Source organism: Setaria italica, chromosome VI, assembly GCF_000263155.2.
Source record: "Setaria italica strain Yugu1 chromosome VI, Setaria_italica_v2.0, whole genome shotgun sequence".
In the NCBI taxonomy this organism is placed as follows: Eukaryota; Viridiplantae; Streptophyta; class Magnoliopsida; order Poales; family Poaceae; genus Setaria; species Setaria italica.
In genome coordinates, this window is record NC_028455.1 from 17,110,685 (window position 1) to 17,132,422 (window position 21,738).

Genomic DNA, 21,738 nt, shown 5'->3' on the forward strand with positions numbered 1-21,738 from the left:
ACTCGCCGCTGGTCGCGGGACCCTAGGCAGCACGGCCGGGGCACGAGGCGGGCGGGGGCGGGACCCTAGGCAGCACGGCCGGGGCACGAGGCGGGCGGGGGCGGGACCCTAGGCAGCACGGCCGGGGCACAAGGCCGACGGAGGCGGGTCCTCAGGCGGCGCGGCAAGGGGCCGGAGCTCCACAAGCGGCGTGCTCCCCAGGCGGCGCGGCTGGTGCCAAGGGCTGGCGTGGTGACCTCCCCACGCGGCGCGGCGGCCTCCCCTGGCTGGCCGTTGTCACACGGAGGAAGATGTACTCGTGACAATGACAGGTGGGGCCCGCTGACGGTAGCTAACAAAAGCTGAAAACGGTGGTCGTCCCATCTACTTTAGTACCTCCAACCAAACAAAAAAATGGGGACGAACCCATCCTTCTCAACCAAACACGAGTCGGGACGATCCTATGAAAAAACTGGGATAGGACCAACCCATCCCATCTCGTCTCCAAACCAAACACACCCTAAGAGCAACTCCAAAAGTATCCTAAAAAATTCTTCCCCAAAACTATGTATTGGGGGTTCTCCTAAAAAAAATTTCCCCCAAAAACATATTAGTCCACAGCAGATCGCTAATAAATAGCCCCCAATATTTCAAACACAGGCCACGTCATCGTATTGGGCCCATCGGAAGGGACGCGCGGGCGTGCGGGAATCAGGATTGGGGGAGGAACGCCAACGCTAAAATATACGCGGTGGCAGGCTGTTTTTTAGCGTCGCTAAAAAATTAGGGAAGGTTTAGGTGGATTGTTGGAGTTCATTTTTTCTCTCTTTTTTCCTAAAAAAGATATTGGGGTAAGATTAGCAGCCTCTTGGAGTTGCTCTAAGGGTACCGTGCGTGGGTATGTGTAAATTAGGGGGTAAAATATTTTCTTTTGGGTAAGTGTATGGGCAGCACATACCCAGCGGGTAATTACCCATTGCCATCTTTAAACAGCACTTTCTTGTGGAGGCATATTCCTGTTGCTACCCCCATAAAAGGGAACTGCTACGATACAGTATGCAAACAGCAAGTCACTTTTCAGTCTTCTACACGTCAACGTCTTGCTCGTATGCAAATCTTTGGTTCTGGGATCAGAAGGGGAATCTTTGGTTCAGGGATCAGAAGGGGTGGGTTGGACCTAACCCTGTTTTTAGGAATGGATTGGACCTATTTCTGTTTTTAGGAATGGATGGGATCTATTTCTTGTTTTGGTAAGAGGGTTATGTTTATTCCATATTTTTTGTTTGGTTGAAGGGCTGATGGGATGGGACACAGACACGGGGCCCGCACGTCATCCTCTGACCCTCTCTTCTTCGTTGGGCTCTTCTCTCTCCCCTCCGATGCGCATGCCGCCACCGCTCCTCCTCCGCACCCGTGGCCGCACGGACGCCGCTCCCCGTGCCCTCGCTCTGCCCTCGCGCAGATGCGGACGCCGGCGCTGCTCTCTATTCCCTCGCTCCCCCTCTGTTCGCACCCCCCAGGCCACCGGCGCCCCTCCGTCTGCGCCATGATGCCATCGACGCACCTCCCTCCGCACCCACGAGGTCGCCGGCACACCTCCCTCCGCGCCCGCGAGGCGTGCCAGCGTCGCTCCCTCCACGCCTGTGAAGCCGCCGGCACTGCTCCCCGTGCCGGCGCAAATGCCGGCGCCGCTCCGCGTTCCCGCGCTGCTCCCCGTTCCCTCGCTCCGCCCTCGCACTCCCCGTGACTTCGCGCAGCCACCAGAAGTGGGTCGCCATGGTTTCTCCGATTTGGAAGGGCAGGCTGAACCCGCCTCTGGTCAGAATATTTCCTCTATGGGACAACCACAACCCAGTACCATTTGAACCAAACACTCGAAAAAACGGGTTCAACCCGATTCAACCTTCCAACTAAACACATGCTAAACCTTTCATCCTCGTATGGACCAGAATCATGCAAGAGTAACACTTCAACGACATGTCTAACCTGATATTTAAAAAGAAAGAAAGCTACTTTCTCTAATCACAAATATAAGTTCATCTATCGCCCTAGTCAAATTCTTCAAACTTTGATTAGCAGTATCTAAAAAAACATAATTTTAAATGAATTAATTATATATTATCAAAATATTTTTCAAACGAGTCTAGTATTGTCAATTTTTAAATATAAAAAAATATAAATTGATGATAAAGTTGAAAAAAATTCCAAATTAGACAACCCTAGAAAAATGTTACTCCTGGATTAATCCAGAATATTAAGAATCTCCTGCTATAGCCAACACATATTTACTATTTTAATAACAGAATGAGTATTTTGTATGTGGATCGGCAAGCATTGAGTAGCATTAGAGCATCTCTAGTAGCTCACCAATAATTTATCCTCAATAAGGTGGTATTGGTGATTACTAATATTGCTTTTTTGGATTATTGAAGAGTTGTCTCAGCAGATCACCAATACACCAATCCCAATATACACTTTGGCATATAGGTCCCACATGTCAGTAGCTTCTCTTCACATTTATCTCTCTATGCCGCCACTCGTCCCTTTCTCTCCCACCATGACCTCCTCCCTCTCCAACGCTACCTCTGCGGTGCCGATCTGCGCATAGCCACCGCAACCTGGAAGCCCATGCATGGCTCCACATCTGCTCGCTGCTCTGCTCCACCATGCTTAGAGGTGGATCCAATGTCCGAGTTGACATCCTCCTATGGCGAACCTCCACCACCTCATGTGGCCTGTGGTGGATGGTGACGCCAATCAGTTAACCACCATGGGCACGAAGGCGGTGGTTGGCCGTGGACATCGACCACGGATCTGCGGCCCCTGCTCGTCGGATGAGATTTGCAGCATGGGCTCGCCGTGGACGTCGAGGCATGGCACGGTGTGGAAGAGGCCGGCGAAGGCACACCGTGGAAGAAGCTGTTCGGTGAGTGACAGTTGGTGTGGGCTCTCCTATTGGGAAGATGCAACTCCTCCTTTATTTGAGGCGAGATGAGGGAGATATTGGTGACCATCTAAAAAGGGTGAGCAAGCTCATAGCTCTGAAAAATAAGACCGATGAAAGGCAACAACAAATCCTCTGTCCACGCGATTTCGTGGTCATAGTGTTGTACACAAGGGGTCCCTTTGGTTAGATGCCTAACTCTCAACCATGGTCCAGGAAGCCACCTTGAGATTGTTTGGTTTCCTGTTTTGGGCCTTTAGCCAGTCCTCGCCAGACCACTGACCAGCCCGCAGCCTGGCTTGCTGGAAACGCTGTGGGCGTCCGTTTCCAGCGAGCCTGGCTTGGCTAGCACCCGATTGCCATTCCCGTCACCTCCCAGTGCTTGGGGTGTGATGACGTGAGACCGCTGGGCTCGGTGCGTGACGACTGAGGAGGACGACGGCAGCAAGCAGGGCACGGCGAGTGTGGCAAAGGTGCAAGCCGGCCATGGAGTGAAGGTGGCGCGGTCAAGTAGGAGGCGGATTTGCCCGAGCTCGACGGAGACCTCCATGCGAATTTCGCCGAAGCTCCCGCCGGCCACCACTCCGCCCGTAGCCTCCGGGAGCTCTGCATGCGCCATCCCGCAGCCATGCTGCCTGCTTTCTTCGGCGTCCCTACCGCACGCGCGCGCCACCACCAGACCGAACTCCATGCACCACACGTGTTCGATGAAATGTTTCAAAGGAGGGGCGGCGGCGGGGGGTGGTAAACTTTCCGGTTGAAAGATGAGGTGATTCTGTTGCAGCAAAACCAGATGACCAAATACACCATTTCTTATTCAGGCTTGGGCAATCACTCCAACCAAACAATGGCCTATTGGCTTGGGCTAAGCAGGCTAGACATGCCCAAGCTTAAAAAGCTAGCCAGGCTAGAAATCAAAGGCGAACCAAACACACACAAGAGCACCCCGTGATTCCTCGAGCTAAAGTTCAGTCTGTGTCACATCGAATATTCGGAGATTAATTAGGAGGATTAAATATGTTTTAATTATAAAACTAATTGCATAGATGGAGGCTAAACGGCGAGATGAATCTATTGAGCCTAATTAATTCATCATAGATTCGTCTCGCCATTTAGCCTCCATCTGTGTAATGGATTTTTGTAAATAGTCTATGTTTAATACTCCTAATTAGTATCTAAATATTTGATGTGACATGTGCTAAAAATAAGCAGCGGGAACCAAACGGGGTCTCAATCTGCACAGCATAGACGCAATAGCCATCATAGAGCACTCAATCTGCACAGCAGAGACGCATTAGCCAATCATAACGTGAAGTACTATCAGAACAAGATTCACATTGGGCGCCCTTTCACATTTAACGATGCCAGATGTAGCGTTACTTCACCCGGCAATGATTTCTGAACTGATATAGCGCATTATTTTACGCCTGCTGGTTCAAACATTTCTAATAGTTTATCCTAGTTTTGTGGCTTCGGTTTTTTAATGTACTATAGCAATTTTAAAAGACTTTTAAACATTTATTTCTTTTTAATATGCTGAGCCTACTAGCGTGGTACTATGAAATTTAGGATACTAACGTGTCATGATTAAATGACAGTTGTAGATATTTATGTATTTTTCTATGAATTTAATCAAAGTCAGAGAAGTTTTGACAAAACAAAATGACTTCCATTTAATAACTTAGTATTATAAAGTAAGTGCGTTATATCTGACGTCCTTTTGGGCTTGGATCTTGTCTGATATGCTGATGCGACGTTGAACCTTTCTTTCCTGCATATCCTCTTGGATGATGCGAACTGCTCACCTATTTCCTACTAATAGTTCAGATGATCCTCCTGATGGGGAAGATCCCATTAGAAAGAGCGCAATATACACGAAGCATCAGATCCTAATGTTGGGAAAAGTAGAAACAAGTATAGCTATAGCTCCCAACTCAACGGGTAGGTTCCTGTAAGGCTGATGTAATAGCGCCCAGAAAGCATTTCTGACGCAGAGATGCACAATATCGCAGAATGTTTGGGTCTAGATGTTGACCTTTCGTGCCTTTTGGATTTACATGTTAAATACTTACATTCCTAGCAGTGTACAAATGTGGGATTCATAATTTGGTATACTTAATGGGATTACACGTATTCCTGTTGCTACATAAAAGATGCTAATTCTATAAAACAGTATGCAAAGAGTAAGCCCCTTCTGTGTTCTACAGGTCGTTGTTTTGTTGAGCAGCACTCTTTCAGTGTGTCTTCCTTGTATGGACCGGAATCATGAAGGATCTTAATAACATGCTTAACCTGGTATTATTAACACCAAGAATATTAGTTGGGAGTTTCAGGAAAAGGCAGAAAGGTATGCAAACTGTCCATCATAATAAACTGCATTTCCTTAAGTATTTTAAGAAAAGGAGAGTCTGATATAAAATAAACACCACACTGGTAATGTCAGCAATTACTCACCACTGGGGGGAAAAATAGAACTTATCAACAGTAAGCTAGAAAAAGGTAAAATAAGATATCATGCCTTATGCATTAATATATGGTAATAACAAACTACTGCTAAAGTCAATGCGTGTTTACTAAGATGTCCTAATCTTAGTCACACTCAGCACCGGCTAACATAAAGTAGCATTAGCTCCAAAAAGTGGTACTGCTGAGGTAATAATTTCTTTTTTTGTGTGTGTATATCAACAATTGGGGATGATGATGTACACTAGAGCACCCGATCGGCCCATAAGAATGTGAGGCGAATGTAGCGGAAAATATTGAAACTAAAGCAGGACAAGTTTCAGATTTAAGGGTGCCAGATGTGGTACTCAATCTAGGGTGAGTTTGGCATTGGATGTGGATGGCAAAACTACACTGATTAACTACATATACTATGCACTCAGATGAAAGAGTTGTATATGCGTCCACAAAAGATTATTTTCAGCACACATAGAAGTGAGTACAACAAAGACAGCAAGGTTGATATCACATAGTTTTGGCGAGAAAATGGTTCAAAATATCGACATGAAAATACCTGAGCGGTCTCATGTGTAAGAAAATTTCCAATAGCTGCCGCAAAACCAGGATCTGAAAAGTAGTGGCAGCTGTAAGTTGTCATTCGGAGGTAACCACGCTGGATCTTGTGCTCTCCCTGAGCACCTACCTCTGCCTTACTCAGGTTTAACTCTATGGCTGCTTCAATCGCCTGGACAATATCACTATTCTATAAGCAAACCATATAATGACATTGTTCCAAACATATGGTTCTAAAACATGGGCAAATTACCTGATAATAGCAAGCATCAAAATGCAAATTGGGAAAGTAAGCATCTGGCAGGCATCCCCATAACCGGTCAAACAGTGTATCACCTCCAATAAGGTTAAGAGCTCCAACAATTAGTTTATCATCTTTTCAGCAACAATAAGCATCACATTCCCCCCCCCACCCCCCATCTTTTCTCCCAAGAGGTGAAGAAATCCCTTGTCAAGTATGGTCTGCCCCAACTGCAGTGAAAAGTAAGCTATGAGTAGGGATGCGATTTTTGCTTTCTCTGATTCTCTGGATCATTGGGTCGCCACAAAAACTTGGGGCGTTTGGATACCAGGCTAAACTTTAGTCCTGTCACATCGGATGTTCGGACACTAATAAGAAGGATTAAACCTCAGCTAATTATAAAACTAATTGCAGAACCCCTAGGCTAAATCGCGAGACGAATCTATTAAGCCTAATTAATCCATCACTAGAGAATGGTTACTGTAGCACCACATTGTCAAATCATGGACTAATTAGGCTTAATAGATTCGTCTCGCGATTTAGCCTAGAGGTTGTGTAATTAGTTTTGTAATTAGTCTAGGTTTAATACTCCTAATTAGTGTCCAAACATTCGATGTGACGGGGGTTAAAATTTAGCCCCCTCCTCCCAAACACCCCTTAATTGAACAGATTCGGATTTCAAAACAGAGGACATAGGATGGGACAGAAAAGACCTACGGAAGCATCCCAACTTCCCTAGCTACAAGTGAAAAATACAGAAAACTACATTACTGCACAAGCGAATTCTATACAATCCTAATTCATACCTACATATATGTCCCACGTCTTAATGAAAAACATGCCTGGGCGTGGTCGCCACAAATACCTACAGATATTTTTTTTCTAGAATACGCAGGAGAGCTGCATATCATTCCATCAAGAAGAGAATGAAAACTTTTTTTACAACGTGGGCCAACCGGGCGCACGCACACGGATACAAAATTCGAGCACCCTAGGAAAGAAAATCCTGGAGAATAGTCTCCTAACTAGTAGCAGCAACATGCCACCCAAGAGCTGCGAGGCAACGCGCCCCTGCTGCACACCAGAGAAGGGCTTTTTCAGTTATCGCCTCGATTAGCTGCGCTGGGGTTTTTTCCGTCACCCTTGCGAAGACTCGATCGTTCCTTTCCTTCCAAATCTTCCAAGAGACCAACATGAACGTTGAATCGAGGCCTCTTGTCTTGATGGCATTGAGTCTGTTTCACTTCTGTATCCACCATTCCATCAGAGAATCATTCAGAGCTGGTGGGACATTCTGAATGCCGATTATTTGGCTGACGGCCAACCACACCTGCTGAGTGTAGGTACATCGTGCAAGGAGGTGTTCTGGCGTTTCAGGCTCCTAGCTACAAAGTGCACAATCGTCGCTATTCTAGATCCTGTGACGCTTGCGACGTGCAGCCATCCACAGGCGTTCTCACAGTGCTAACCAAGCAAAGAACTTGACTTTCAGGGGAGCCCATGCGCGCCACAGAGCTTTAGTTGCTGGGAATGTCGTCGAGCTGAGGAAGAAGGCTCTATATGCCAAGCGTGCTGAGTAAATCCCAGAACTTTCCCACCTCCAGGAGACCTTGTCTTCAACTCCGACGCGTAGCTCGACATCAGAAACTACATGCCAAAGCTGAACATATTGGGACAACTCTTGTACTGTAGCATGTCCGACAATGTCCCTTATCCATCTCTTGCCATTCAGGGCGTCGGCCGCTATCCATGTACGTTTGATCTTAGACTTGATCATGTGGCAAAGTTCAGGAGCTAGTATAAAGGGGATCATTGCCCGAGCCAATTATCAGTCCAGAACAAGGCCAGATTTCCATCGCCTAATTGAACCTGAATCGATGCCTGGAAGATAATTAGGAGGTTGCTGTCCCTCTCAAAGTCGTTTGACAAATGTTTCCAGGGTCTCTGTCCATCTGTTCTCTTCAGCCACATCCACCTCAATCTGAGAGCAAAAGATGCAGTGCGAAGGTCTGAAATTCCTAAACCGCCAAACTCAAATGGCCTGCAAGCAACTGACCAGGCAACCAAGCATTGTCCCCCCTGAGCTTTCGCCTTTTCTGCCAATAGAAAGCCTTTCCTTCGCTTGTCTATTTCTTGCAAAACCCAATCAGGCACCTTCAGGGAGATCAGGCTGTGAGTGCATATGGAGCTCATCACTGATTTAACGACTATCAACCTCCCCGCCTTTTTCATGAGCTGTGCTTTCCATGTTGGGATAGTGTTGGATATCTTGTCGATAAGTGGTTGGAAATGCACCTTCCTCAACCTGCCCACTGCTAGCGGCAGTCCCAGATATTGGATTGGGAACTCAGTTAGCTCTGCAGGGAAAAAATTTCTGATCCTGTCGATCTGTTCTTGTGAGCAGGAGATCGGTGCAATTAAGCTTTTTTGTAGGTTCGTTTTCAGACCTGAGGCATTTCCAAAGAAGTCAAGCACCTGCTTTATTGTGATGACGTCCTGTACGTTTGGTGTTGAGAAGATGACCACGTCGTAGGCGTACAGAGAGCACTGATGGTGGATGCCCTGATCAGCCGGGGGAGCCAAAACCCCCTGTTGTGCAGCCTTCTTAAGTAAGCGATGCAGCACCTCCATCAGCAAAATGAATAGCATGGGGGATAAGGGGTCCCCTTGCCTTAAACCCTGTGCATTGTGTATGATGTTGCCTGGTATGCCGTTCAGAATAACTCGAGTGGTGGCAGTGGAGATGAGTACCGACACCCAGTCACGCCATTTATCCCCGAAACCCTGTGCTTGGAGCACTTGCAACAGGAATGGCCAGCACACCGTATCAAATGCCTTGGAGATGTCTAGCTTGAGTAGCAAGTTGGCCTTTCTCTTTCGATGTAAAGCTTTCACTGCCTATTCGACAAACTTAAAGTTGTCATGGATCGAGCGTTTTTAACGAAGGCACTCTGATTGACATCAACCAGCTTATGTAGCTTAGGTGCTAGCTGATTAGACAGTAGCTTTGCCACCAATTTGGCGAAGCTATGTATGAGGCTTATCGGCCTGTAATCTCTCGGTGAGGCAGCATCTTGTTTCTTGGGCACAAGTGTTATCAGGGCGCTGTTGAGCCGGCTGAACTGAGCACACGTATTTATATAGAAAGCGTTGAATGTTGCCACCACATCCCCTTTAATCACTTGCCATGATGCTTTGTAAAATTCTGCAGTGAAGCCGTCTGGTCCGAGAGCTCGTTCATTTGGCATACTTCTGATCGTGTTCCAGATTTCTTGCTCGGAGAAAGGCGCATCCAGGTGACCAAGCTCGAAGGCCTGAAAGTCCAGCGCCAGGAGATCAATGTGTTCTGTTCTAGCTGAGGGTGTCCCCATGATCGCCTTGAAGTGATTGAACAGGCGCTGCTCTTTGTCTTCCTGGGTGAGCGCGACAGCACCATCGTGCTCTAGTTTGGCAATGTGCTTCTTTTTTATGCGGTAGCTCGAGTGCATATGAAAAAGCTTCGTATTTGCATCCCCCTCCCGTAGGAACAGCAATCGTGAATGCTGCCTCGCCATAGTTCGCTCAAGGGACGCCAGGCCAAGTGATTTGTACTTTAGCTGTTTCCTGAGGTCCCTTTCATCAGCAGTAAGGATTCTTTGCTCTTGTGCTTTATCCAGCCAGAGAATGAGAGTCTTCGCTACGAGGAGCTGTGTTCTGATTTGGCCAATACTTCGACTGCTCCATTTTTTAAGCTCTTTCGCCGTATTCTTGAGCTTGTGGTCCAGGCAGACAAACAGATCCGAGGAGGCGCAGCGAGAAGACCAAGCTCGGGTGACCATGTCCTGGTAGCCAGGCAGTTTCGGCCACCAAGGCTCAAAATGGAAATGGTGTTTCACTGTAAACGTAGCATTAGTGGCGAGATGCTGGGGGCAGTGGTCGGAGGCATAAGAGGAGAGGGCCTGAAGGAAGGCAAACGGAAAACGTGCATCCCAGTCCATCGAGACCAGCACCCTGTCCAGTTGCGCCATTGTTGGATCCTCTCGTTCGTTACTCCAAGTATAGCGGCGGCCATGCAAATAAACATCTTTGAGTTGCAGTTCATCGACGAACCGCCGAAACCTCCCTAGATTGCACCGGTTTATGTTGTTTCTGTTCTTGTCAGACGCACGCAGGAGGAGGTTGAAGTCGCCGGCGATAACCCACAAGGCCGTGGCGAGTTGCTGAACAGAACGTAATTCGTCCAAGAACTCCACCTTATCCGCTTCTGGCTGAGGACCATAAACCGCTGTTAGACTCCAAGGCGCGTCCTGCCCGTTTACCGTCACTGTGGTAGTGATGGAGTAACGTCCCGCGTGCAACAAGGTGCGCACGGCGTCCGGGTTTTTGCAGGCGATCAGAATGCCCCCTCTGGTGCCCGAGGCCGGCAGAGAGACGAAAGTGGAGAAGCCGCTTCCTAGCATCTCAGCAACAAGAAAAGAGCTTTCATTTGATCGATCTCGTACTGGTTCCTGGGACATTGAAAATTTCCAAAACTGTCGCCCTTGACTATGGGAGCAGGTGTGGCCTTACTCGCATGCATATTATACTTCTTTAGAACCTTTTCTAAATATACCTTTTGTGATAATCCAAGGACCCCATTCAATCTATCTCGGTGAATTTCTATGCCCAAAACATATGATGCTTCACCAAGATCCTTCATATCGAAGTTTGAGGACAAGAACTTCTTTGTCTCTTGCAGTAGACTGATATCACTGCTTGCAAGTAAGATATCATCCACATACAGGATTAGGAAAATGTATTTCCCATTTTTGAACTTTGCATAGACACAATTGTCCTCTATATTCTCTTGAAACCCAAATTTCTTTATTATATCATTAAACTTTAGATACCACTGTCTAGAGGCTTGCTTTAATCCATAAATGGATTTCTTTAGACGACATCCCATATTCTCTTTGTCTTCCATGATAAAACCCTTTGGTTGTTTCATGTAGACATTTTCTTCTAAATCCCCATTTAGAAATGCCGTCTTTACATCCATCTGATGTAACTCTAAGTCAAAATGTGCAACCAGTGCCATTATGATTCTTAAGGAGTCTTTACATGAGACAGGAGAAAAAGTCTCATTGTAATCTATTCCTTCTCTTTGTGTAAAGCCTTTTGCCACAAGTCTCGCCTTATACCTTTCTATATTCCCTTTGGAGTCACGTTTAGTCTTGTAGACCCATTTACAGCCTACTGTTTTGGCTCCTTTAGGAATCTCCTCAAGTTCCCAAACATTGTTGGAACTCATCGATTTCATCTCATCTTCCATGGCCTCTAGCCACTTCGATGAGTGAACACTTTTCATGGCTTCCTCATATGAAGTGGGATCACCTTCTATATGAACTTCTTCTGTATTATAAACTTTATAGCAATCAGGGATAGCTGATTTTGTGACCCTTTGAGACCTTCTAGGCCCCTCACTTTCGGGCACATTTTGTGCCTCTGTTTGTGGCACACTATTCAGAGGTGGCTGCTGCAACTCTTCCTCGTGTGTAATGGTGGGTTCAGTTGGCTCCTGAAGGACAGGTTCCAAAACTTCACTCATCGTTTCCACGGGTGATATCACAGCAGGTGCCTGCACCACAATGTCAGGGACTGTAGCAGGTGCTTGCACCACGACCTCAGGAACTATCGGTGCGGGAATAATAGGTAGTGAGAAGTATGGTTCCTGAATCATCGGATTAGGTGCACACACCCGCTTCTCCTCAAGATCAATCTCTTGAGCTACCATGCTCCCCCTCACTATTTCATCCTCTAAGAAAATCGCTTGTCTTGTTTCTACAAACTTTGTATATCTGTCTGGACAGTAGAAATGAAAACCTTTTGATTTTTCCGGATAGCCAATGAAGTGGCAACTTACTGTTTTGGGATCTAGCTTCCCGATGTTTGGGTTAAATACTTTGGCCTCAGCTGGGCTCCCCCACACACGTAGGTGGTTTAGTAAGGGTACTCTTCCTGTCCATAGTTCGTACGGTGTTTTGGGCACCGACTTACTTGGCACTCTATTTAGAATGTGAATGGCGGTCTTCAACGCCTCCATCCACAGTCCCAATGGTAAGGTGGAATAACTCATCATGCTGCGCACCATATCCATCAGTGTACGGTTACGCCTTTCAGCTACTCCATTTTGCTGAGGCTCGCCCGGCATCGAATACTAGGCTACTATGCCATTTTCCTGCAAAAACCTTGCAAAAGGTCCAGGAACTTGGCCAAATGGGGTATGTCGACCATAGTATTCCCCCCCACGGTCGGATCTTACTATTTTGATTCTTTTGTTATGCTGATTTTCAACTTCAGCTTTAAATATCTTAAATTTATCCAGCGCTTCTGATCTTTCTTTAATTGGATAAATGTAACCATAATGGGAGTAATCATCTGTGAATGTTATGAACAAGTCATAGCCATCCACGCTTTTCACAGGAAATGGTCCACAAATATCAGTGTGGATTATCTCTAAAACTCCTGTGCTACGTTTAGCGCCTTTTTTAATTTGCTTTACAAATTTTCCTTTAATGCAATCAACGCATTGTTCTAAGTCTGAGAACTCTAATTGAGGAAGAATTTCATTCTTGACTAGTCTTTCTATTCTCCCCCTCGAAATATGGCCTAAACGACAGTGCCATAATTTCGATGATATTTCATGAGTTCTCTTTCTTTTCTTTGTTTCTTTCTCTGACGAGGATACATTCATATTCACATCACACACAGAATTTACTTTTTCACGTAGTGATAATAAATACAACTCATTGTGAAGGATGGCAACACCAACACATGCATTATCGAACCAAATGGCACACTTTCCATTTCCAAAATGACATTCATAACCATCATGGTCCATACGGGAAATACTAATCAAGTTTCTGTGTAACGAAGGAACATAAAACACATCTCTAAGTACAAGCATGAAACCATCAACTAGCTCTAGAGAGACATCGCCAACAGCTTCAACTTCTGCTTGGACTCCATTTGCGACTTCAACGCATCTTTCGCTTCTTTGCGTAGTCCTCGTCGAACGGAATCCCTGTAAAGAATTTGCAACATGAACAGTTGCACCTGAGTCAATCCACCAAGTAGATTTCGAATACTGTGTATACAAGGATTCATTTACAAAAGAAATAGTATTCTCACCTCTTTTTGCCATTATTGACTTTAACCAGTCGGGACAGTCTTTCTTGAAGTGCCCCTTTTTCTTGCAGTGTAGACATTGATCTTTGTCTACTGTGAGAGGCTTTTGGTGATTCTGCTGCATAGGAGCTTTTCCTCGTGCCTTGAAAGAGGAGTTAGCAATCTTTTTTTTGTTATCCTTCACATAGTGCAATGAACCACCATATGAGGATCTAAGTCTGTCCTCTTCCTGCACGCACATGGCTATCATTTTTTTCAAGGGTGTATGCCAACTCCAGTGGAGCATAGTCCCTTTCCTTTTGCTGCCATGCAGCATCATCATCACCTTCAGCCCTTACTGGCTTCTGTGGAGCTTGTGGCCGCGGTGTGGTCAGCACCTAGTCAACTTCTCCACAAACGAAGGAGAACTCAATCTTCTTCCTCCATTCTGTATAGTTGTTGCCTTTCAGAATGGGTATCTCTTTGAGACAAGCCATTAAGTTGAATGATCCTGAAATTTACAATCCATAAGTGAGATCATAACAACAATTGCATGATTTATTTCCAACGTTGGTCAAAAAAAAAACATACAACTGTTGATGCAATTTAAAACTATATCACCGTTGGGCAGAAATAGAAATAAAAGCATCAAAAGAACTTTTTAAATCATGATATAGTTATTAACAACGTTGGTTAGAAAATAACAGCACCATGATCTAATTAACTTTATCATGCTCTCACAAAATTTAATTGTCTCGTTGGTTCAAATTAAATTTAAATGGAGCAATAAATATGACTTTTGCTGCGGAAACTGTGAAATAAATATATTTTCAGAAGCAAAAACACTGTACAAACTTTATTAATCTCTAATACAAATTATCCCGTTGGTTCAAATTAGATTAGAGACTAAAACTATGCAAAAAAACATCAAGTAAATGCTTCTGGAAATAGAAAAAACTAATTATCAGACGTTACCGTGCAAAACACGTATTTCGGCCCAGCCGCGAAAACGGCCCACAGTCCGTTCCCACTCTCGGCCCGTATTCGCGACGCCGTCGGCCCGCTAATGCGGCCCATGAAAAACGGCACGCCAAAATGGCTCGGCGCTGGCCTCCCGCGCGGCTGCGGTTAGCAGGCCGCAACCTGGGCCTGGGCCGCCGAAGCGGCCTGCTGCCGCGTCCCGCCTGGGCCGAATCTGGCCCGGACGATCTCGACCGCCCGTCCAAATCCGACGGTCGGGCGTCAATCGCGGCGGATCAACACCGGCCGACGGCCAGCTCCCTGGAAAACCCTAGCTCATTCGGTTCTTTCCCCCACAAGCGCCCGCCGTGGCGGCGGCGGCGGGGCCGTCTCTCCCGCGCCCGGCGATGGCCGGCGGTGGCGGTGGAGGGATGGCCCCGCCGGCGCACGGCCGCGGCAACCCCCTCCCCTTTCTTTTCTAAAATCCCCCCATTCTCCCTCCGAGCCTCCCGAAAAATCGAGATCCAGAGGGCCATGGTGACCACGGAGGAGGGCCGGCGCCACCGCGGGTCCCCTTGCTGGTGCGCGCGTCCACCACGAGGTTGGGCGCGCCGCCGTCGAGCGGTCCTTTGGTGGTGTTGTTGTGCCCCCCCGAGCCCCGAGCGGATGCGCCGGCGGTTCGGGTGGACCTTTTCCCCGGCGAGCCCGAGGCTCAGCCGGCCTTTGCCGCTCACCGTCGGTGGACGTGCGACGGTGAGGACGGCAGCAGGTAAGTCTCCCCGCGTCCCTCTTTTCTTTAGATCTAGGGTTAGGGTTAGGGTTTCATTTTTCTGTTTCTTTCTGATCTTTTCTTTTTCCCAATCTACTTCTTTTTCCCGATTTAGAAGAGCTTCTAGTGAGGTGTCTGATACCATTGTTAGGGCCTTGCCTAGGATCTCTAGATGCACATCTAGTCGGGATCGTGACTAACATGAGGGTCATAGGGTTCCTGGTGTGTGTGCCGAGAGTGAGAGAGAGAGATAGGGGTACCTTCACCCCTAGAGGTGGGAGCAGCAGAGCTGCTGGCTATCGCGGGTTCGGTTGGTGGAGTCTGCGCAAGGCAGCGACGCGCAGTGCCGAGTCCGGTCGCCGGTGAGGTGGCGGTGGTGCTTCCCGCCGCTACTGCGCAAACCTAGATCGGTAGGTGTGTCGGTGGGGCGGCTGGCAGCGGCGAACCTCGTGAGCCGAGCCGGGTCCCCCACCCTATTTATATAGCGCAGTGCGACAGGGGCCCACCACCCATTGCTAGGGTGAGCGCCCCCGATCAGGGCGCTGATCAAGGTCCCTATGGGCCTTTGGGCCCATTGGGAAGGAGATCAATCTAACAGATTACATTTAACTTCGTCTCTTGGACGCACACAATGGAGGCGCCAGCTTTGGCAACCACATCTCGTAGGACGTCGCGTCGACAACGGGCGTTCAAGCCACGATCGTTCCACACCAGCACGTTGACATTTGCAGCTTCCATAGCGTGTGGAGACGACCGGTAGTGGAGCACCCATCGTTCAGGCGCTCACCCATCCTGCCTGGGCCGCAATCTGCAATAGTTGGGCGTCAGACAGCTCATTAGCCATGGGGAAGATATCCCTGACAGCAGCAAAATGCTGTGGCTGCATTGCGGTGGACAGAAATTTGTCAAATTGTTGCGAGGAGATGCAGTCAGCATCAGCATCTTGGCTGATGACGCCGAGCTTCTTCATGGTGAGAAGCTCACCCTTCTTCGATGGCCGGATTGTGAGGTTCAGAGGTTTGCTTGCGAGATGATCGCTTCGTCTTGGCGTCGTCGGCGGCATCGTGGGTATGGGCGCAGCTGGGGCCAACGGCCTGTCCGCCAATGGCGTTTGAATGGCGGTGTGACGCGCCTTTCGTCGATGAGAACAAGGGGAAGGGGAAAGTGACTTGGCCGGACTGCGGAGTCCAAGGAAGCGGAGAGGCAAAGAGGAGAGTGTCCGGCCGCACCTAGCGCTCGGCCGCCGGCCGCCGCCACCACCCGGACGCCCTCACCTAGAGTGTGGCCGTCGGCCGCCGGCACCGTCCGAACGTCGCGGTCGGAACGTGGATCATCAGAGTGAAGAGGGGTGCAGCGGGCCTCCATTCCTCCATGGAGAGCTGAGAGAGGGCGCTCTTCCCGCCGGTGACCACCCCGGTCCCAGCGTCCACAGCACCCGACGAAGGTCACTCCGGCCCCGTCGGCTACCACAAGCTCTTCGCCACATCACCGTCATCACCAGAACCAGCTGTGCTTGAACTCTGGTTACACTCTTGAGCACGGGATCCTTCCAATGGGGATCCTTTGGTGTTTTTAACCTTTATGGCCTCATCACGTTGGTTGGAAGCTTCAGCATCCTGAGATGTTCGACTCTTCAATGCTTGTTTCTTTGGCGTTATTCATCCTCATGGCCTCATCTCGTCGGTTGGAAGCTCCATCGTTCTGAGCATTCAGTCAATCGGTTCTTAGCATTTTGGGCTCTCAAGTGAACTTTGATGGGAAACCAGCAGGGCAGGGTTTTCACCTGTTTGTATCTTTTAGCGGAAATAGATTCAGGCTCTTGGAGGAATCGGTTAACACTTGTTTGCTTTCGGTCCGGGGGGCAAAGCTCACCTTTTCCTAGTAGAGCAGCTTGAAGATCAAATTTTTAAATTTTCTGTAAGCTCTAGAAATGTGGGTTTCATGGTTATCAATCAAAGTTCAGTAATCTGTGAGCTTTTCGGTCTTTCCTTCTTTCTGCTCAATGATATTGTCTTTTCTAAAGCTCTAAAATTTGCCAAGAAGGTTCAGGGCCCTCATTCACTTGGAAAAAGGTTAATTTCAAAATAACAAGAACCTCTTCAATGTCTCTGTGAGGTCTTCTTTTGCACATCTTTCTAGGGTTAATAACATAACCGTGAGACCAGAATACCATCAGGGCTTGAAGGAAATCTGATTATTCAAAAATTAACGGCTCATTCGCTGATGTGGTGAAAAGGCAATCAGTGCCTCTTTCCGGTGCTAATTCCATTCCTTTGGGTTCCCGGTCTTTTGATGCTACACGGAAGCAACATCTGCGTCATCAGAATAATGAAGCCCAACCCTTAGACTTCAATAGATTTTCCACCTCAAGAATTTTGGTCTTCAGCAGACTGCCCCCTCAAACCCGGCATACGATTTCAAATTTGACCAACGGGCTACTTCTGGCCTCCTGAGAAATCCTGCACCAAGATCTTCTGGGCGGTCTTTCACCAAGCACGGTACTGTTGCTACAGGCCGCCAAGTCAACCACAGGAAACCCCCAACTGCAAACTACCCCAAGCATGCAGGCGTATGGATGCCAGTTTGCCGGCACTGTAATCAAAGGGGTCATCAGCTTTACACATGCCCTTTGTGTCAAAATCTAAAACGGTTTGCAGACGCATTTACTACGCCGCCGAGCAATAATTTCTCCTCAAAAATTTCAACCGCTTTATGGCCAGACGGTGCTGGGCTAAACTGGTTCAGGAACCCCTCACAAAAGGCAAATGGGCTGACTCAAAGCCTACCAGTGTTCCCTTCTCTCCAAGCGTTGGGACTAGAACTACTTAGTACACAAAAGGGCACTACCCCTTCGTCTTCCTTCCTCTCCCCACTGCCACTGTTCCACTCGCAAGAAATCCCAAGTCACTCCATTGACGAGCGCGGAGAGCGAGAGAATCCGGAAAAGGACATGGCTTTTTTGAATGTTGACCCAACGCCATTGATGTTCCTTGGGTTCGCAAGAGTCATTGTCCAGGGGAGACCCAAATTTGCAAGGGTGGTGGTTCCAAGGGCGGCGCCAGCAAATGAGGATTTGGCGATCGTCACTGTCTCCGGTTTTCCTCCTGGTGAGATTCCATCCGCTGAGGTTCAAGCCACTATTGTGGGGTTAGTAGAAGATGAATATGAACTTAGGATACAAGAAATCCAAAAATGTCCTTTCCATCGGGCGCAAGCATTCGTAAGACTCAATAGAGCCACAGATAGAGATGCCTTGGTTCAACATAGTCCTCATCAGAGAGGTGGTCTCAGTTTCACTTTTGTCAATCACAATAGGGGACCAAATACTAAGAGAGTGATGTTCAATAGGGAGTGTGTGGCGGAACCGCCCAAATTAACCTGACTAAAATGCATTGAAGTCGCCTGACATGCGATTATGCACTTTAAGCAAGTCAACTTGGTCGACCGTCGGATTTCCTCCGATAAACCACGTAAACAGGATCGAGAAGCATCGCTCACGCGAGGGTGAGTAGCACAGAGATTACAACATTCCATCATGACAACATAGTTCAACAATTTATTACATCAGAGTTTTTGGAAATTCAAACCGAAATTTTGCATGGTTCGAGGTCAAATTAAAACTAGCGGAAGCTAAACGTCGATACAAGATATCATGATGGAGCCGATCATGACATCAAAAACTCCTTCCTTCGCCATCCGAGGAAGGATCCCACTCGACGGTCCAGCCTGGAGGAAGCTGGGTCGGCCAAGTGGTACCAACACCCAAGCTACTGACATTACCTGAAAAAGATTAGCCACAACAAGGCTGAGCAACTAGTACTCAGCAAGACTGACCCATCGGAAAGACACGACCGAGACTTAGACATGCAAGGCTTTCTGGCTCTGGGGTTTTCTTGCCAAAAGCGTCTAAAGTCAGTCCTTACTTTCAACCTTTTAGCTCATGTTCTATGTTCTTTATTCATTCTAAATTAGCAACTTATACTAAACAAACATGGTTTCCAGGCAATTACTTAACAAACATCAAGATTAAAATCATCATCATGTTCCATCTTTACTCAGTGCAGAATAGCGATCAAGTAGTCCCAATCTGTGAGAGGCAGACGAATCGATTTGAATTTATTAACCATGCATGGCAAACCCAATCTCACGACATCCGCGCACCACGAAGGGTCGCTTCACTTGTCAGCCGTCCCCATCGATCCCTTAGGCACGTGCCAGGGCCAACTTCCTTTGGCATGCAATGCTCCACAGTCCCGGCCTATTGCTGCACTGTGACCGCACTTGCACCCACATGATGCACCATGGGAACGACGTTCCAAGGACAGCCGGAAGGTATGCCACGCCCCAGTTCAATCAGGTACTAGGCTTCCCCATCCCATACTAGGTATGAGATTAGTACTTTCAAACACTTGATCACAAACGCTGACATGTTTCGACCTTAGTTCATTTTCATTTAGATAGACGGGGCAATCCACCAAGCATCGAACACTAGCCTGACCCCGTCCATCGTCCTTATAGTTGCGACAAATCTGAAACATTCAACTCCTATAACTCGCGAGTGACAGGAGATCACTCGACTTTTACCGAAACCTATTAAGCAATGCAACTACTCGGCCTTAGAAACTAGTATTCAAAAACAAGGTACTAAGTTATGCATCTAAGGTTCCATTACAACTCCTCGAAATGTAAATAAGCAATCAAGTAATCAATAAGTGGCATGAAAGCAAAACAGGGAGTTCATGCACCGGGGCTTGCCTTCAGAAAAAGCTTGCGGGTCCTCGGGGTCTTGCGCTGGGTCGGGCTCTCCTTCGCAGGGATGCAGCTGTTCCTCTGCGGGGTCTTCTTCTGGTGCTGGATGAAGCTCGTACGTCCCGTCGGCGAGATTCAACTCTACACGGAAATGCAATGTAGGGGTTAAACATTTTAGATGGTTATTTCAACACTCTCATGTTTTAACACGGACACTGGTAGCAAACCTACAGAAAAAAAAAGTGGGGGAGTTCAACTTCTGTTGGTGGAGAGCAAGATGAGAGGGTCGGATTGGGGAAAACTTAGGGTCTGACCCTCAGGTTTAAGGAAAACCGTACCGAGGTCCTCAGACTCAACACAGAGGAATCCCCGAAAACATTTCACCGATACCCTCGGGTCAAAGAAAAAGAATTACAACCGAGCCCTCGGGCGAGGCGGAGAAAGGGTCGGCGAACTTGGCAAGGTCGGGCGAGACGAACGGGAAAAGGTCGGGCGAACCGAAACAAGGGTCGGGCAAACCGAAAAAAAGACAGGGGTCGGGCGAGACGGAAAGACAGGGGTCGGGCGAAACGAAAAGGACAAGGGTCGGGCGAAACGAAAAGGACAGGGGTCGGGCGAACCGAACGGAGAGGGGTCGGACGAACCGAAAAGGACAGGGGTTGGGCGAGACGGAAAGACAGGGAGGTTAAGTAGCTTACCTCCAGGTCTACCGGCGAAGCCTTGGGGCCGAGCAGGAGCAGGCTGGGGCGGGAAGGTTGTACGCACAAAGGCTTGGGCGGCGGCGAGACTTCAACGGTGGTCCGGCGGCGACGGTGCTTCTAGTGGACACCAGCAAGCTCTAGCACCGCGCGGAGGAGAGAGCGGCTGGTGTGTTGGAAGAAGCGGCTTGCGGGTGGCGGCGAAGTCGCCGGAGTGTGGGGGTGATGCAAGGGGGTGAGCTCCACAGAAGCTCAGCGGCGGCGCGGGAAGAAAGCGGTGGCTCAGAGGAGAAAGCAGGGCGCAGAGGAGAAAGCGGCGGCGCAGGTGCGGGCAGTGGCAAGGGGTGGCATTGCCGGTGAGGGGGTTCCCTTTTATAGGACCAGGGTGGCACGGAGGGTCGAGGCGGGGCTCCGGTGGGGAAAGGATAAGGCCGGGAGCGGCGAGTGCTTGAGCGAGGCGGCCATTGGCCGACGACGCCATTGGGCAGAGGAGGCGGAGCTCCGAGTGGTCTTCGGCGGTGATTGGCCTTAGGCGGCGCACGTCTGGGGCTTCCGGTCTGTCGGGCGGGCAAGGCAGAAAGGCTACCGTGGGGGTTGGGCGAGCGGGCGGAGGCGCGGGATGTCGGGGGCATCTCAACTCTCTCGGCGAACGGGCGGAACCGGGTTGGCGGAGCAGAGCCGTGGCAGGCGGAAGGCGACTTGCGCTCGGCCGGCGATTGGCTAGCCCTGCGCTCGCTCCATCCTGTCGCGGGCACGGGTTGGGTGCCGTGGCTCTCGTCCTGTCGCTGTCGCGCTGGGGATAGGGCGCCGGCGAGCTGCTGGTGGCCGGCGGCCACGCGGCGCGCGGCGCGCGAGCGAACATGCTCGGGCACGCGGGCGTCGAGGCTCCCTTCGGCAGCAAGCCCAACCAGCTTTGGAGCGATCCTTCTCCGAATCTTTCAACACAACTCCCGAAACTCCCTTAAACAAACTTGTTCAACTCTGATCGTTCTTCAAACTTTGTTTAAGGTGTCGGTTTGGATTGTGAAAGGATGCAAAGATATTTCCGGCCAAAGTTAGCCAAAAATCTGGGATTCCAGACTTAGGATTTTTAGCATCCGGGGTGAGTTGACTGGTTTACCTCACTTTGACTGGGATTTTGAACAAGTTCGGGCCCGATTTGGATCTGGGTCAGTGTAACAAAGTTGGAATACTCTTGAGGTATTACAACTTATATTAAGGCTCTGACTCGAGTTTAGATAGGAAAACGGGAGATGAA

General features: G+C 48.7%; 1 pseudogene; it reads right to left on the reverse strand.

The window, feature by feature from the left end:
- Positions 1-1,064: 1,064 nt before the first annotated feature.
- The window catches only part of LOC101764382, a 90,987-nt pseudogene continuing 70,313 nt past the window's right edge, over positions 1,065-21,738 (reverse strand).